The sequence below is a fragment of the Ictidomys tridecemlineatus genome, unplaced genomic scaffold (assembly GCF_052094955.1).
Source record: "Ictidomys tridecemlineatus isolate mIctTri1 unplaced genomic scaffold, mIctTri1.hap1 Scaffold_57, whole genome shotgun sequence".
NCBI classification, from domain to species: Eukaryota; Metazoa; Chordata; class Mammalia; order Rodentia; family Sciuridae; genus Ictidomys; species Ictidomys tridecemlineatus.
This window is the reverse complement of record NW_027523832.1, coordinates 45,155-64,640: the sequence shown is the minus strand read 5'-3', so window position 1 is coordinate 64,640 and position 19,486 is coordinate 45,155. Positions and strand designations below refer to the sequence as shown.

General features: G+C 45.4%; 1 pseudogene; it reads right to left on the bottom strand.

Annotated features, from left to right (window-relative positions):
• Positions 1 to 206: 206 nt before the first annotated feature.
• On the bottom strand, positions 207 to 18,209 carry LOC144374076 (hexokinase-2-like; annotated as a pseudogene).
• Between the last annotated feature and the right edge of the window lie 1,277 nt (positions 18,210 to 19,486).

Genomic DNA, 19,486 nt, shown 5'->3' with positions numbered 1-19,486 from the left:
AACAGTCCTGGCTTCTGTAGCTCAGAAAGGCCAAGACTTGGGCAGAAAACTTTACAGTGAATGTAAAAAAAAATCCCAATCTGACTTGGTCCTCTCTGCCAAGGAAAAGCTGAGGGGACTGTGTCTCTGACACAAAAAGATGACTCCTTATAATTTAAAACAGGGAAGAGGGGGAAGCAGAGAAGTCCCTTCCGAATTCGGGGGTTCTATCGCTGACAAGCCTCACGGGTGTGACAGGACACGGCAGTGATGAGCGTGGCCCCCTTCCTGCTGCCATCCTCTGACTCCAGGAAGGACACTTCACATTTAGGGGCCAGGTCCTTCACAGTCTCATGCATGACTTTGGCAAAACTGGAAAAAGGGAGAGAAAGACAAAAGAACAAAGCACTTTAATAATGACAGATTTGTGTGCTCAGAGGTGAGAAGTAATGTTGGCAACACACAAGTAATTAAGAGGAGGAGCACGACAGCTACACTGTGGGTCTATTTATTTGTACCAGAAAATTAAGCCTGGGAGATGCTAATAATCTGTCCAAGTTCAATATCACAGTGTACCCATTTAGCTCTTAGCTCAAGGGAGCTAAGATTTCACTCTAGGACAAATGCCTTGGGATTCTGGTGAACTGTGCTCTTAAAATTAATCAGTGAAAGAAGTTCAACAGTCCTATGAGCCACCTATGAGTCTTGCAGAAGTGTGTAACCTCCTCTGCAGGGGAGGACCAAATCCTGTGCATGTGGTTTCTATATTTTCCAAGGGTTATTACTTCACATCAGACCTACACTGACTCCAAAATGCCACTGAAGGCAAGAGGGGCAGATGTATAGGGTTTCTGTTAGGACATTACAGAGATCACAGATCATCTTCCTATGGGACTGGAAAAAGAGACAGTCACCATCCAACCCATCCCAATCCAAGAGGGTCAGGATGCCCTCTCATCTGTGAAGCTTAGGATGCTCAGTCCCAGGGTCGGGAGCTAGGTTTCCATCCCTGCTACAGTTTGGATCTAAATGTCCCTCATGTAAGAGGTGGGAGGTTTTTAGGTCACTGGGGCTATGCCCTTGGAGGGAATTGTGGGACTCTGGTCTTCCTTTTTCTTTCTTTTCCACTTTCCAGTCACAAGGTGAGCAGTTTGGCTCCACACACACTCCTGCCATCATGTGCTACTTTTCCACAGGCCCCAAAGCAGCAGGGCCAACCAGTCTTGGACTGAAACTTCTGAAACTGTGAGCCAAAATAACCCTTTCCTCTTTATAAGTTGATTATCACATGTATTTTTTGACAGGAAGAGAAAGCTGAATAAAAGTCCCTTTCCCAACCCTCATCTGGAGCCAAGACTCCTATTTTTACAATGAGACTTATCATTGAGGAGAGGGACGTGGATTTTTGGAGGTCCCTCCCCCTCTTTTCACTAATAGTGCAGACTCAAAGAGCCTCTTAGGTCATTAAAATAAATGTGGTGACAGCTCAACTCATTATATCATAATAGCTAAACTATGGAACCAACCTAGGTGCCCTTCAATTGATGAATGAATAAAAAAATGTGATTGATATTAAGAAAATACATATATATATATATGAATATTACTCAGTCTCAAAGATAAATGATGGTATTTGCTTGTAAATGGATGACGCTGGAGAATAAGCTAAGCAAAATAAGTCAATCCCAAAAAACCAAAGGCTGGTGATTTTTCTGATATGTGCATGCTAATTCACAATAAGGGGGTTGGTAGAATGAATAAGAATAGTAAAATGAATCAGAAATTACTACTCTATGTACATATATAACTATAAAACCAGTGGGATTCTACATCATGTGCATCCAGAAGGATGAAAAATTATGCTCCAACTATGTGTGATGTATCAAATTGCATTCTACTGTCCTGTATAAATTAAAATAAAAATTGAAAAAAATCAAGTAGCTGCTATGTAGATAGTGTATAATACTGTCCAAATATATTGAAACTATGTTTATAAATAAAAATGTTGATATAAACATTTTGATTTAGGAAAAAAATACACAAATGTATTTGTGGGAGAGGTGGTCACAGTTTAATCCAGGATTCTCCACCCTCACTTCACCCCGTGGGTACTGTGCAGGCTGGGCACTGCTCTACTCCTTTAGCTTTTAGCTTAAAGGCTTTCAGAAGAGAGTATATGGGCTACTTCCTCACTTCAAAATAAATTATACAAATAGACAAGTGAGAGAAGACAGAAGCAAAATGGTAATAAGAAGGGAGAAAGGAGAAGACAAGGGAAACAAGGAATACAGTTGAAAGAAAGGGGAACTTGATATTTCCATATTGAGGGCACAGCAAAGGGCCAGGCAGCAATCCCTTTCAGTGTCACAGGCCATAGGGTCTGTCTGTGTCTACTCCTCATGGGTAGTATGAAAGCGGCCATCGACAGCACATAAACACATGAGTGCCACTCTCTTCCAATAAAACTTGATTTACATGAGCAATCATGGCTATTGATTGCCAATTCCCTGACCTAGATCATAGGGGGAGAATCTTGCTTGAGTTCCAGCATGTTTGCTAGAACATTCACAGCAGCACTGTTTGTAATATGAGTCAAAATCTAGAAATAATCCACATAGTACACACTTGGGAGGCTGAGGCAGGAGTATTGCTCAAGACCCAGCAGTTTGAGACCCTGGACAACATAGCAAGACCCCATCTCCAAAATAAATAAACAAACCATAAATGCTGTGTGAGAAAAGCCAGTCACAGAAGAAGCCATGTGATTCTATTCATGGCAAGTTCAAAAATCATGCTCAATTTCTAGTATATGTTTACTAAACAATATAGATGTGTAATATAGAGACTCGGGGAAAAAAAAGCAAGAGACTGAGTTGGGGCAGCCCTTATTTCTAGCAGAGTAGGGAGAGGGTGCAATTGCAGGGCGGGGTGGGGGGCAACACATGTCCAATACTGAACACAGGCTTGATTCTCGTTCTGATTACTGATCTCCAAATTACAAACATTAAAAACAACTATTTAATAATAATTTTCTATAAAGTTAAAAGGGGAATGGGGACAAAGACAAAGCGATAAAGGTCTGGGATCAGGAACTCACTGAGGATGTAGAGGGTCCCATCCACACCCACTGTGACTTTGAGGGTGTCCAGCCCATGGTTTTTCTGTATCTTGTCCACAAAGACAGCCATGCCTGAACGACAGAGCTGGGCTGCCCGCCATGCCACCATGGTGCACACCTCCTTGACGATGATGCTGTCGTCACAGGTGCTCTCGAGGCCCAAGTGGTGCAGGATGGCACGGACTTTCAGCAGGGCCAGGCAGTCTCTGGGGTGGAAGGGAGACGGTGAGTGGTCAGTCAAGAGCAGAGAGGGCTGGAGACCCCTCTCTGGTTGGCTCTTTTATCCTGAGAGTGACAGGAAATTTTAAAAGAAAGTCCTCATTCTACTTTGTGCAGGGAAGGTAGAACACTGTCACTACAAAACATATCCAAAACCAAAGGAACTTCATTGTCTACTCATTTGGAAATAATAAAGACAGTGGCCATGCTGGCATGTGGCATTTCTAGCTGTAGAACATGTTTATGTCCCTTCTCTCATTGCTGTCCCTGGATCTTCAGGAAAAACATTAACTCACTAGCATTACACTCCTGCTTGATTTCCATTCCCAACACTGGGTAGTCTGCATTCTGCTTGTGTCCTTTTTATGAAATAGATGCACATAAAATTGTGTGAGAAAATAAACCCTATTTTATAAAGAAAACTATTTTAGAGACCTAGAATCATCTCCTCACCCATCAACTGAGCAGACTCTGTTCACTGGTGCAGATGCCCTTGGGGCCCACTCAGGTCAGTTACCCAATTCCTGGTCTATGCTTTGAGAGTAACCATAGCATTAATTTTTTAAGGGCTCTGAAATTCACCATTCTAATTTGGAACAGAGTTTTCTGCCATTAGACCAGAGGACAGAGGCTTCAGTCTAACAAGACACAGCATAGCATGATTCTGCCCTGCCTGATGTTTACTTAGTCCTTGATAGAGTGAAGCCTGTCCTCTTTAATCAATCCTCATTGCCTGATTGTTGCAGCCAGCAGTGAAGAAGAATCCCCAAGCCAAGCATGGATGCTTCATCACATTATTTTCCTCTGCACATTTTAATTTACATCCTATAATGGGGTATCTTTCTTGTTCTATTTGACCTAAATATACAATATCCCTGTTCATGTCCCCATGCCATGCTCAGCACCATCTTTCATGTGTGAGCCACTAGACTGACTTGTGTGAGCCCTGCTCTGATCTCACTTGAGCTGTGAAATCCTTCAGCTTGTCTGTCCATGAGAAATACATAGGACATGACCGCATCCTCCTCCAAACCCTAAATCAACTCTCACCTCTCAATCTGAGACAAGAACTTTGTTTCAAAGATTCCCCTTGTCTTGAGCTGCTCTGAGATGCGACCGCGGAAGAGCAGCCCACGCTTGGTGAAATCGATAAGGATGTTACGGACAATCTCGCCCAAGTACATGCCACTGATCAACTTCTCAAACTTGTAATTCATGGAGGTTAAATAGGAAGGTGGTGTGATGTGTTGAGACAGAACGGAAAGTGGAGTACAGCATGGCAGGAAAGGAATGCCACTTAATTCACTTGAGCAGGATTCCTAGTGTCCTCTCACACTGATCCTCCACCTTCAGCAAAACTGAGCATGTGCTGTCTGCTCACACCCTCCCCTCACCCGACCACCATCACCACCACCACTCATGGAGCTTTGTGATGCTGGCCCTTGAGCAGTTCTGGCAAGAGAGGGTGCTTGACGCTGGATGGCTGGGGGAGGAAGAAAGGATTTGCTCCTGTGTGGGTGCCCCAGCAATGCTGTTTTACCCTGGCAGCAGCAGTGGTCCACTCATCATTTTTCCCTCACAGACTCAGCCCTAGGTTTTGATCCCACCCCCACCTCCGCTTTCCCGAGCCTCGAGGTGGAAGCAGCTTCCTCATGTTTACTAACTCAGAACTTTCTAAGAAACCCATTGTCATCTCAAGATAATAAGCTTCCTTGCAAATGCTATGGTGGAGTCTCCGATAACTTATTGCTGTCCAGTTCTGGAATACAAGGCCCTCACCTAGTTGGGTGCCTACCTCTGTTTGCCCAGGTTGAGCGAAAGATCATCCACAGCCTTGTCAAATTCCGTGCGGAAGTCATCCAGGCATCCATTGCCCTAAAGCCCCCCCCCACTCTATGTTGACGCACATCTGCCCCTCTTCTCCATCCACCAGCTCCACATTTCACATCTCCTCCATGTAGCAGGCGTTGCTACCCATGCCTGCCAATCACAGGGACACCAGGTCTCACTCAGCTCCAGCCTCCCACCCATCCAAGGCTGTACCCCCCGCCCCTGTGGGGAGGATGGTTGATAATGTTACCAACAATGAGGCCAACCTCACAGTGAGGGTCTTCATAGCCACAGGTCATCATAGTTCCAACTGTGTCATTAACCATAGCCACCACGTCCAGGTCAAACTCCTAAGAAGGCAGAAGCAGATGCCTAGTCCACAAGTGAACCCCAACATTCTCCCTTCAGACATTTGCAAGGACACTTACATGTATATAAAATACATCTCAAATGCTGTGGCTCACTCCCTTATTTCATACTAGGCTCGCTCAAGGCTTGCATGAAGACTTCCTTATTGTGCTGCTATTAAGATTGCCACTTCCCTGCTCACTTTATTTGCTCTCCTTGTCCAACTTCATTTATCTTAGCCCTTAATAACAGTTGCCATTGGATTATGGGTTTATGTTTGAGAACAAACGTTCTTTTTTGTTTTGTTTTGTTTTGTTTTGCTGTCATTCCTGAATCCCCACACCCAGAACAGAGCTTTATGCACAGTGGACACTCAACCATTGCTGAGCTGAGTGATTACATCAATTTTCCTGCCAGCCAAAGCAACTGCACTCAATGTTGGCCCTCACAGATCACTTCAAGCATCAAGGAATCAATGCATGGGGTCTCCTTTACCTCTCGCCTGTGGATCACTTCCTTCAGCAGGGTGACCATGTCCTCACCCTCGCATCCAGATGCCTTGAAGCCTTTGGTCCACTTAAGGAGGATACTCTAAAAAGCACAGAGAAGACCTCAAGGGCTGCTGGGTCATTTCTGGGCTCTCAATCTTTTAAACTAGACAGATTCCCTGGAGTAACTAGCCATCTCACCTACCAGTGATCCTCAATCTAAGGTTGTTCCTAAGGTTGCTGCTTGGATTTACTGAGTACTTTCTGTACACCAATGCTGGTGCATGATATATGCTACACCATTTAATCCCCACAGCCATCTTTGGAGAACATTTATTATGATCACACCCACCTTTTACAGGTAACCCAGGCACCCAGGTGACTTGCCTAGGCCTAGTTTGAAGCTAAAAGCAGGACTCACCTCCAGACCTGCTGACTCCAATTAATGGCTCATAAGCACTGTGCAAATGTCCCAATACATGTTTCCTTTACTGGGCAAAGCAGTTTTGCCCTGTACCTGTCCTTCACTTAAATCAGAAGGGTCAGTACATCTCTTAATTTTTCATACTTCCGTATCCAGTGAACGAGTACCTGGACACAGCTGGGGAAGTGTCTAGGCCTCACATTTCTTAGTGAGAAAGCTCTCTAAGGCTTCTCAGAGTCCTCTGTGGGCCCATCTTTAGTGTGGCCCTTGACCATGTCACAGGGCCATCTGGAAGTAAATGCCCGGTGGCTTTGCACGTGGGAGGAATCTTTGTTCACTGGAGCCCTCTGTGCTGCCGAACACCAGGAACCAGTGTCAGCAGTCCCAGATCCATTTCCCAAGAGGCTGGACCCATCAGTGGACTGTGTGCTCACTACCTCCCACTTGCACGGTGTCCCCAGGCCTTGCTTGGTGGTTCATGCCCATCACCTTGGCATCTCATCCACCTGGATGTGTCACACCATGATCAGATCCCAAGAGACTCAGAAGAACAAAGCGCATTCCTGTGGAGCCTTGGTTTACACACTCACATCCAGACAAGGGTGTGCTCACCTCCACCCATCTCTCTCATCTGCACATTAGCTTCATATCTCTGGCAAAAGTTTGACGTGTTAAAATTTATAGAATGTCCAAGTAATATCACTTCAGGTAATCCTTATAAAAAGACACCAACAGGCCCCAACAGCTGGGGAGACTTGCCCAAGGCCAGTGGCGAGTAAGTACAGCCAGAGGCCCTCAGGCCTCCTGAGCACCTGCTAATACCTCATCATCAGGATGACCTCATCAGCTAACAGATAGAATCGTCTTTCCCTTTGTTTGCTGTTCATTTTTATGATCCTAGACATAACATGTGCTCTTTACAGATAATTGGAACATACAGATTAAGATCCAGCAGGATGACTGTTCTATTCAGATAAACTACTTCTATTCAGATAAAAACAGTTATCATACCCAATAAAATATATAAATACATGGTATGAAAAGATAGTGTCTGTTTAAAATAAAATAAAATAAAAATTTGTAGGAAAAGTCTGGAAGGACCTTGTTGGAATGTTATTTTTACTTTTCTATTAATCATTTTTTCTTCTTTTCTATATAATATAGATATTATAATTCTCAAAAATTTAAGAATAAATAAATAAAACCTCTCCCCATCAAGTCATTCTTCTAATTTACTCCAAGTACTCCTCACCTCCTCCAGGACTGCACTCAGATTATCACCTCACTGCGTCTTCAGAGCTGTAGTATCCCATTGCCATGGTCCAAACAGCAGCTCTTACTTTCCTGAGCTTGCTTCAACAGCCCAGTTTGGAAGCATCTAAGGCAGGAACCATGCCTTTTGCACCTGGAAACTGCATCCACAGCACCATAACCCTGCAGCATGCATGCAAGTTTCTACATAACTGGCTATGTCAGAGAGGAACCACTGTTCAAATAAAAATACTCTAATATCGAAGCCATCAGCCCAGATCCCAGCATTGCCTACTCAGCTGTCCTCCATCTCTTTATGTACTCTTATCCAGAACATCTGGGAACACCAGATCTTCAATTCCTCTTTCATTCATCCAAGGCAAGTTGAACAGGAATGAGAGGCAAAAGTGAGTCTAGAAAGACCAGAGCATCCACATTTACAGGAGACAAAATAAAAATGCCTGAGCCTGTAAAGCCTCAGGAGCAGGAGAGAGAATTTGAGCTCATGGGCTCAAGACATCAGAAAAACAGAATTCAAATAGTGGCTTGGCTACTCCCAAGCTAGATGACCTGGAGCAAGGCACCAAGTACCTAAGTAGACCTTATCTTCTTTACTGAAAATTAGGCATATGAACACTTAACATAGATGGTTGCTGTGAGGATTGAATGAGATAATGCACATGGGAAGCTAAATGTATAATGTGGCATACAAATAAGTGCTTAAAATATGTGAGTTTCATGTTTTGTTTTAGCATCACCATCATCATTCTTCCAAAGAAAGTTGGATCCTAACTAACCCATTTAACCTTCACCAGCCTCAACCAACTTATTCTTATCAATGGGCCCTTACTCCCCAAGGGTCACTAGTGCCCTTCTTTCACTCATTAAGGTCAATAAAGCCCATAGGAGAGCCCTGTGGGAAGGCACTGTTACCTCATCCAAGCTGTTCTGCTGGCAGGGGAAAGAGAAGTTGAAACCCAGAGGCAGAGACACACCCTTCATGCCCATGTGCTCCAGAAAGTTAGTGATGCATTGGATGATGTGGTCAAAGAGCTGTGGGGAGAAGTTGGAGCACTAAGAAAGAGGCCCTGGCCTAGATGGGCTAGCCCCAACAAGACCTCAGTAGGAGCTCAAGGTTTCTATCCAGAAGAAATGAAAGCTCAGGCACAAACCCAGAGAGCAGCCTGGGCCTGGGGTGCACCAACCTTCTCCAGGTCCATGGGTGAACAAGGAAAGTGCTGTCATTGAAAGCAAGAAGCTTCCTGGGCCCTCCTGGAGGCTCCATGCTGCTCATCTCCTCGCCTGTGCCATGCATGACCTCCCGTGGGATGGATTAGATCTTGTTGTGCATCTCTATTCCTCACTGCTTCCCATTTCACACACGCACTAGCAGGACCTGGAAATTGGTTCCTACAAGGTCCAAGGCCGAGAAGTCCCCTTTCTCTGGAAAACAAATCCAAGGAGGTAATGAGCTGGGGTGACAAAGAGTGACAGTTTATGTACCTTCCCCTGACAGGGCCCACTCTACAGCTTCAGCAGCCTCAGGGGGTGATGGAGTGTGAGCTCTATTTAATGATGAAGAAAAAAGATGCCCCAGGATGAGATCTCTGCTGGCTCCTTAGTGACTCTCAAATGAGTCCACATGCTGGGGGCCCAGAAGTCAAAGTGAGCACTGCAGAGCTCTGGGGATGCTGATAGAGTACATTTAAAACTATCTAAATATGCTATTTGTGCCAAATCAAATACCACCTTAGGTTAGATTCCAGACTAGAGAAAGAAAAAGAGAGTGTAATTCTTTAAAAGAATTAGAAGGAAAATCTTTTAAAATGAGAAAAACTTCCACCATTAGGCAATTTCAGTGTGCCACAAGCCTCACACACAGTCCCCATCCAACACTTAGGCCATCCTAAGGGATACAGTTCATTCCTTTCTTATGGATGATCAAAATCTGGCTGAGATGGACAACATTACTTATGTAGAATCACATCAGTAGAAAAGGGGAGAAGGATCAAACCCTAGTCTCTGGAATCTATACTAACTGCTACATTGGCCTGCTCAGCAATCATTTTCTCTTATTTGGGAAAAGACCTTGATTTATTAGGTTACAAGACCCACAAGAGGGTTTATAGTGATGTTTTTCTGTAAAGGGACAGACAGGAAACATTTTAAGCTTCATGGACCACATAGTCTCACTGCAAACACTCAACTCTTCCAAGGTAGTGCAAATCAGTCATGAATGCTGTACAGACCAATGGGCATAGCTGTGTGCTGGTAAAACTTTATTCACAAAAGCAGGCATAAGCCAAACCTGGCCCAGGTAGTACAGTACCCGGACCAAGTGATGGTTGTGAGCAGGGGCTCTGGTACCTAAATTCCTGGATTTGAATCCCAGCTCTGACTTTTGCTAGTAGCGTGAACTTGGGCAAGTTTGTTAACTTCTCAGGCCTCTGTTTTTTGCCACATACAGCAGTTGGTTAATACACAAAAGTAACTACTAATCTTTAATAGCTAACAAATATTAAAGGAATTAATAGGCATTAAGTGTGTTGATACATAGTAGGTACCAGTAAGTACTGTTTGATTTTAGCTGAGGTATGTCTGGTTGACTCTAGTATTATAGTAATATAGCTTCAAAAACAGGTGGCAGTTCAAAAGTCCAAGGCTAATGCTAACGGACCTCCCCAATCATCGATGCTAGGACAAAGGCCTGCCAGGAGAGCATCTCTGCTGCATACCTATGCCATCGGGGGTATCACACACGTAGGTGGGCAGCATCTTCACAGGGGAGATGGAGTGTGTCTCCTTGTTCATACCTCGCTCCATTTGAAGCTCCATCCTCCTCTTGACCTCCAGCAACTGCTCATGGCTCAGTTTTATAGGCTCCAGGGTCTTCTGGTGGGCTCTTTGTTGATCAGCCAGTCGGTAAGCCATCGCAGTCACCATGGCTGCCCCTTTGCTGCTGCCACCCTCAGAGCCGAGGAAGTGAATGACACAGTCAGGCAACAGCCGACTTACAGCCTTGTGAAGACGCTTGGCAAAACTGTAGCCGCCCAGGTGAGATAAGAGACAGGTGTCCACAGTTAAGGTCAGTGGTATAAATGGTTGCACAATGGCTCACTGCTTCAGCCCAAAAGTTGGGCCTGCAAGAGCAGAGGCTGCCCTCAGCCTTCTCCCTCCACATTTTCCCATGTTAGGAATCCCTGTATAAAACCTCAGATGACCGCCCTGGTGGGGTTTATCCCCCACTGAAAGGAAAGGACACTTCTTGCAAAACACTGTTCCCTATGTGCAGTCACAAAAAAATCTCCTCTGCCCAGGAGATTGCAATCAGCCTCTGCAGTCTAATAGAATCAGGTGGCTCTAACATTACCCATTTTTCATGTTCCATAACTCATTTTATTTGAAGATGTAACTTCTTCTGCACTCTCACCTCTCTTTTGCCAATTTCTTCCAACCATCTCAAGGTATCTGAACAGCTAAAGATAACATGTTATGTTTGGCAAGAAACTCTCCAGGTGATGACTGCTTTGAGGTATCGCTCTGGTACTCCAAGTGTGGTCCATGAGCCAACTGCCTCATTGGAGGCTGTGAGATGCAGGATCTCAGGCTCACCTCAGACCTTCTGAACCAGAATCTGCCTCTTAAGATCCCCATGTGATTCATGTGCACATTAACTAAAGTTTGGGAGGCACTGAGCTAGGAGATTAGGGGACCTCAGAGCTGAGACCTTCCACAGTGACCAGCTCAGTTAATGATGCCATATTGACCTGGCACTCATGTTAGGAGAAATTAAATGAGTGCAACAAGAGGCATCTTCCAGGTCCCAACTGAAACTTGAATATCTGGATATATATAACCCAAGGGATCAAAACATGCAGCATGGCATCAATTCAATACCCAAATCAGAGGCTGGTAACCCCCAGGACTGAGGTGGTCCCTGGCAGAATACATAGCACATATAAGAACCACCAAGAATCATAAGAGTAAAGAATGAAACTCTGTCTTATAAAGAAGAGGGTGGCCAAGAAGAGTACCCAGCATGCAGGGGAGCTCTGAGTCATCATCAGCCTTCAGAAATCACCTCCACCCACACCAGGAATGACATCCTCCAGTAGCCACTTGCTCCATTGGGAACTATAATTCTACAAAGACCCCCGACACCTTGGGATGAAAAACAGAGCTGCCCGATGGAGTCACCAGGTCCCAGGTACTCTGGGACCTCCTTCACTCCTGGGCCCAACATGCTGACTCACTGAAGGTGTTTCTTGTAGACGGAGCCATCAATCCCAAAGGTGGAGCGCACCCTATCCTCACCCTTGCTCTCCTTGATATGCTGCAGCACAGCAGCCAGGGTGGCTGCACACAGGTTGGTTGAGCGTGTGGACACAATCTGGCAGATCCCTTGAGTGGCCACACAGTCCTCCTGCAATGGATTCAGACCCAGCCACACCATCACCTGGTAGGCCTTCCGGATGCCATCCTTATCGCTGGGAATGAGAAAGATAGTGTGTGTGCACTTGTCTGACCCACTGTGGCCAACAGGAGGAGGGTGTGGGTTGGCAAGGAAGCCCATCAGCTCCAGCAAACCCCATCTATCAGTGAGGACACAATTTCTCTTATGACCTTGCTACCTGTTTGTGAGCAGGGTGGGGACAACAAGGAGGGAATACAATGCAACATCGCCACCTTGAGGTATCTTTCCCAGACATCACATACACACACACACACACACACTCTCTCTCTCTCTCTCTCTCTCTCTCTCTCTCTCTCTCTCTCTCTCTCTCTCACACACACACACACTCACTCACACACTCACATACAGTGCTAACCTGGCTCATTTTTCCCCCAGTAAGTAAAACCAGTATTTCTTTTCTGTGTGCTAATATGAAGATAAGACCTGGTTCATGGACCTTCTGCACTCTTTTCATTTGCCATTTACTTGTCTTAGGGTAAAGAGACAGAATCTCTGCCTCTATAAACAGTCACCTCTAAACATGTGCCAGCTGTGCTGCCCATCTGTTCTCTCTAAAGCAGCCAGAGTTTGTCTGTGTCTGAAGATGGTGGGAAAAGTTAGGTGATTTGACACCATAAGTGCCCTTCTCAGGGGAGCCAAATGCCTCACTATATTGAGTACTATCATCCCCTTGGGGTGTAGCAAGTTTAGCCACTGTTTAAAGGTTCCACTCAGAACAAAGTCCTTGGAATGCTTTCACTGCTTCTTTTGGCACTGAAATCACCTCCTCTCTCTACCTGGTTCCTCAACTAATAGGACCCCCTCTATTCACATGAGGAAATAGCAAGAATGAAAAACTAGCCCCAGCTATCAGGATACTATGGGCCATCCTCACTCCCACCCCCGGGCTGGACTATGAGTGGGTAAATATATCTGTGGGCATCCAAGCACCTATTTTTCTGTTTTGAAGTAGGGCTCAGGGTAGTCCCTTTTGAGAACTGCTGATAAGAAAAGACATGTCAGAAATTCAGGAGAAGAACAAGGAGATAGATGCAAACAAGTGTTAAGGTGCCCCCGTTAATGCCTCCAGGATTTAACCCAGGGCAACAGCCCAAGTCCCTGCATGCGCAGGCCAACTGTTTCTAGAACCCTGAGTCACTTCATTAGCATCACCCTCAAAATCCACACGAGCACAGACAAGTAAGTAGAGTGAATTCACAGGCCCACCATGGGTAACCTTCAAGACCCTATTGTGGCCAGGTGACATGGCACATGCCTATAATCCCAGCAGCTTGAGAGCCTCAGGCAGAAGGATCATGATTTCAAACCCAGCCTGAGCAACTTAGTGAGGCTCTAAGCAACTCAGCGAGACCTTATCTCTAAACAAAATATTTTAAAAAGAACTAGGGATGTGGCTCAGTGGTTAAGCACCCCTGAGTTCAATCCCCAGTATCACCCCCCAAAAAAAAAGGCAATCATGTGGACCTCCTGCTCAAAGAGTCAAAAGCCAATGCCTCATCCATGTTCTCCAAATGCCTCTCCCCATAACCAGACACTTGGTTATGGGGAGAGGCATTGGGACCAGAAACTTACTCTTCAATATCTGAGACATCTTTGGTTTCAAAGCTGCCTGTGGTGAGCAGTTCTGGGCTGAGCTTCCCCTGGAACAGCAGCTCTTCCTTGGCCATCTTCACCAGGATGAGCCTTACCAGCTCCCCCATGTACATCCCACTGATCATCTTCTCAAACCTGCAGGGAAATACAGACCAAAGCAATAATACCCCCCCACTGTCCGTGAATGCACAACTTTCCTAGGGAGGAAAGACACAAATATGTGAGATTCAGCATGCTTTAGAGGACAGTATGATTAAGGATTAACTTTTTCAGGTGTGTGTCGACCTGACAGCTGGGGGGCTGCAGGAACTGTGGGATTAGGACTGACCCTCAGGCTGGTGAGTCTTGAACAATGGGAAAAAACAGGACTTAAACAGATTAAACAACCAAGTGTATAGAACATTCTGGACAGACTGAATTTTAGGTAATTTAATTTTGTGTAGGAGAATGTTTTTTAAAATTTCTTCTCTCAAAAAAAAAAGCTTCTTTGAAATAGAATCTCACGTAGAGTCCCAATATTTTTTTTCAAGAGGAAAAAAATTCAACCTGATTAAACATAGGCACAAGCCTCTTTAAGGCAATTTGTGGATTCCTGAGAAAATGGTGGGGTGGGGAGACAAGTTGGGGCAGGAAGATAGTGAGGCAAGATTACAAGACCAAATTAGAACAGCTCTCAAAGAGTCTGGGGGTAAACACAATGGAAGTTTTGGAGCAGGCTGGTGATAGAAGAAAGGCAGAGATCAGCTCCCAACCTGAGGCAGTTTGGTAATTTAATTTTGCAGCACTAGGTGACACTGTTTTCTTTAGAAGTCTTTCCAGCGACGACTATGTGGCAGAGGAAACTCAATCTCTTTTGGGCAAAGAAGTCCCATTGGTCTCTCAGAAAGCCTCTGGGTCTTAGAGAGAGGAGGATCCTAGGGCTACTGGTACTGTCTAGGACTGGCTTCAGTGACAAGGAGGCCCAGAGCAGGGGTGTGGAAGGGAGTTGGACATTACCTACAAAGAGACAACTTAGGCCAAGTCGGAAAGCATTGGAGCTAAGGGACAGGTGGCAGCATTTGTTCCGAGCACAAGGCACATTGAAAATGTCAAAGCACCAACATGGGCACCCGCCTTGGGAGTAACCTGGCTTCAACAGTGAGGATTCCACATCTTCACATGTGAAGCTGGTTGTATAGAAGCTAAGGGAAACACCCCCAGGGCAAGCGGGTCTCTACAGTGTGATGTCATTGCTCATGATTTTGGGGCTACCTCAGCTGACAATTTGAAAGATGACTTCCCAATCTTTTTTTTTTTTAATGAATAAACCAGGAATATGCTGTCAAGACCTGGTGGGGAATTTTGTCTTTTGATACTTCAAAGGGTACAGGACTCTTTGGAATGACATGGGTATGTCTCATTAATGGAGGCAGGCATTGAGTGAATGACTTCTCAGCTCATAAACCTCTGGCCACCTATGGCAGACACAACTGGTATGTTCCTAAGTTCAGGTAAATGGACTCACATTTCAACACGTAAAAAAAAAAAAAAAAAAAAAAAAAAAAAAAAAAAAAAGCTTATGACTTAATGAAACCAAGCTTTGAGGAAGAAAGGACTCCCCAGTAAAGCAAAAGGCTGCCCACCACTGACCTGGTATATAGGGCTAGTTTTCCTTTCTAAGTAGAGATCTGTGCGAAAAGACTTCCCAAAACAGTCCCAACACCAAGAAGACCATAGAGATGCTGCATTGCTCAAAATGTTTTGTAACTATGTTTAGTGCTTGTAGCAATCCAGTCTCAACATCTTCAGAGACATTTGGCAAACGTGAGAATGAAATAAGGTTGTGTAAGAGTCGAAAATAACATAAAACCAACTCTGACCTGGCTGGAGTGTAGAAGATTCAGGTCACAAAATGCTGGGGCCTTTTATCCGATCTACTTCGAGATTATGGTTGGGCCACGGACCAAGGGTGGAGCCCAAAAAGGCTTCTGAGAAGCCAGCCTTTCCATAAGCCTTAATCAGTCTGCAACTGAAGCAGGAGGCCCTGGGACTCTGTGGGTTGGCAGTGAGCAGCGATATGATATAGCCTGGTCCTTTGTGGGGTGCAGTGGTTGAGAGCTACTAAGGGGCTTTTAAGAACTAGGATATGGCCTTCCAAAGTGAATGTGTTGAAGGATGATTGGGTTTATCACTCACACTGGTTTTAGAGCCCTCTCAGCAATTTATATTCCCAAATGTTCCCATAATTGGTGGGTACCTTGGCAAACTTTGGGGGACAAAGTAAGACTATAGAGATGACCTGAAAACAAATGCTCTGTCCCTGAGCAGCCCCAACCTCAGTTCCCAACACACACCCCCAACCCCTCCCCCCAAAGGCCCACTCACAGTTGCTTCCCAGGGTTCAGTGAGCCCATGTTCATCTCTCGGTCAAACTCCGTGCAGATGTCATTGAGCACGCCATCGTCCCCAAAGGCCCCCCACTCCATGTTGATACACATCCGCCCCTCGTCGCCCTCCACAATGTCGATGTGGCACATTTCCTCCATGTAGCAGGCATTGCTGCCAGTGCCTGACCAAAGCAAGGAACTGCTCAAGCACCTCCCTATGCATCCCTCCCCTGCCCCCATCTTCCTATCACGCTACTGTCCAAGGCTGCTCCATATTAGGATCCCTTCCTGCAGACTCCTGGACTACCCAATATATGATCCAGAACTCTACTACCCCCAGCTCCACAAGCCTTGGCTTGGCCCTCCAAAGAAACTACATTGTTATCTTCAAATATAACCCAGCCTACAGGTCACTCCCTTCTTTTCAGCCCACTCCGCCAACTGCACATCCGGCTCTCATACCCAGAGCTCACTCACCCACAATGAGACCAATCTCACAGTCTGGTCATCATAACCACAAGTCATCATGATCCCAACCATGTCATTCACCACAGCCACAATGTCAATATCAAAGTCCTGTATGAATGAAATGGAGGGTTATGACCTTCACCATCACATAAGTGATGGATACAGGATGTGAAGATGGAAAAAGAGCAGCAAGACACACAGCTCAAGTGCAACAGGCTTACTAACCAAACTCAGAGCCAAGGAAGGTTCGAGCTGGAAAGCTAGATCCACACCCAGGTGAACATCGGGCAACTCACTCCCACCCTGCTTGTTCTCATTGTGGAGAACCATTTTCCTGACACCAGCCCTGTGGTCTAGTTTGTAGCCATTACTGCACTAAGAAAAGTCAATCTTGTTGGCTTCTTCTACTTCTCTTTCTTCTCCCTCTCACCTCCCCTCTTCTTCCTTCTCTCTCCCTTTTTCTTTTTCTCTCTCTCCCTCCCACTCCTATGACAGAACTTTATCTGTCCACTCTCGGCCCCATTGTACTGTCATGTCACCATTATGCCAACTTCCTTACTTGAAATGATATGAAGTCTTCTTCAGGACTGAAGGTTTTTTCTTGCACCAAGACTAAGATTACTTTCCACCATGTTAATCTCAAAACCCCAAAGGCATCTGATCATATATAAAATTACTGTGTAATAGCAGAGAAGAAGAATACCTCCCCTTAAGCTCTACAAAAGCTTCTCAGGCTGAGTTTGAGCACAGACTTCAGGGTGAATCCCAAAGGGCCTGCACACCTGAGGTCCCACCAATCCACACTCACCCCTCTCTGCTGGATGGCCTTCCGGATCAGAGCCACCACGTTTTGCCTTTCACACCACTGGACTTGAAGCCCTTGGTCCATGAGACCAGGAAACTCTACTACAAAACAACTAAGGAATGAATATTGATTTTCTACAATTTAAACACAGGCCACATTTTGGCAGGCATCATTAGTAGAGCTCTCTGATGCCCAGCTAAAGTCATGATTGAATTTGTAGACTGTCTCCTGACTAGCGGAGGAAAAAGAAACTCAGGATCCTCCCAGGTTCAGGAAAGGAGATCAAATGAGTGATTCCTTCAGGATTTACTACCTCTAAGAAATAGAAGGAGCAAACTTTAGACTTGCCAAAATAAGATATGTATATCCTTGAATCATTAACTCATGAAGCAACCTTCTTCCAAGACCTTTCATCAAAACACTCAGGATCAAAAGAGTTCCTAGCTTTTCATTCCTGTCGCCCTGGGTGGGATTGGGACACTGTGCAATAGGTGTGAAATGCAGAGTAACAAAGAGCACCCACCTCCCCGATACTTTTTCACCCCTCAACACCTCCACACACGCACAGTCACCTGGAGCCCAGAACTCTAAATACTGAATCCTTAGCTATAAAATCCCTCAGTGCTACTGCCGACACCACAGCAACAGATGGCCACCACGGCGTTCTTCCCAGTCCTCCCAGCTCCAGAAGCGAAGCAATGCAGCAAGTCTTCTGAAGAACCCATCTTACTTCATCTAGTTTACTCTGGTGGCAGGTGAATGAGAAGGTAAAGCCCAATGGGAGCTTCTTGTCTTTAATTTGGAGCTTATCCATGAAGTTGGCCAGGCATTCAGCACTGTGGTCAAATAGCTAAGGACACATGATACAGGAAGATGAGCAGGCAGAATGGCAAAGAAATTAAGACCTTGGGCTCACAAAGGAATTAGTTGAATTTGTACCAGATCCTCTTACTCTCTGAGTCTTCATTTGTTTTTCATCGAAGAAATGGGAATGGTAACTAGACTGCCCATAAAAAGTTCCCCAAATGATTAAAAGAGTCAGTTCATATAAGGGCTTAATACTAGTTAGTACTCATTAAAAGCTGTCTTCCATTTAGACTATTTATCTAAACATCTGTCAAAATAACCCTGAGAGGAAGGGGTAAATCGTGGCCAAAGTTATCAGAATGTCCTCGCACGCCCTACAAATAGGACATCCTTTGGTGGCCCTGGCAGACCCCCCAGACACAAATTCCTAGCCAATTATCTTACCAGAAAGGAAAGTTCACCTCACCATCAGGTAGTAGTACTTCAGCATCCCTGTTTCTTGTGACTGGGGGAGTGGTGGAACATTCTGTGTTGGCATTCTATGAACCAACTTAGCAAAAATGAGTAACTTTTTTCTATTTTTTCCTCTTTTCTAGAAAACTAATCACCTAGGGGCAATCCAAAGAAGTTATCTTTGTTTTCTACTTTCAAAAATGGAATACTCAGTTCTCTCTGAAGAGCAACAAAGAGTAGGGTTTTGTTGGTGGGCACTCCCACAACTGTGATCACACTGAGCAGGACCCACAGCTCCTCGGCCCTGGAGAAAGCTGCATTCACAATGAGCCAGGTTTTTAATCAGCCCCCCAAAAAGCCCCCTGACTTCCTTCTTGGCCATTCAGCACCCTCAAAGAGAAGTTGGTGACCTCCAGATGCTGAAGGGATGAGGCCAGAGAGGTCCTCCCCACCCAACATTCCTACCTCCACTCAGCCTCCATGTGTAGACATTCATACTTGTCCTGCACCGCACCCACCTTCATCTGGGGATGCAGCAAGTGGATCTCATCTGACTTCATGTGCTTTAGCCTCAGTCCATAGCACTCAGCCAGCTGGATGTTGGGCCAAATCCATCCACTTAGCAGGATGGAGGTGATGATCTCCTGCAGAGAGGGACACAACTCAGGGGTGTTCCTTGCTGGGCTCCCCAGGGTGTGATTCTCTAGGGTGGGATTCTACCTTAATGATGTACTTGTTTCTGATTTCCTAGCACTTAGTGCAAGATGTGGTACACAGTGAGCTGTATGTTGTGAATGAACAAATGCTATTCATTTAGTCAAAATGAGACAGAACTGAGGAGACAGCACAGGTGCTGTGCTTCT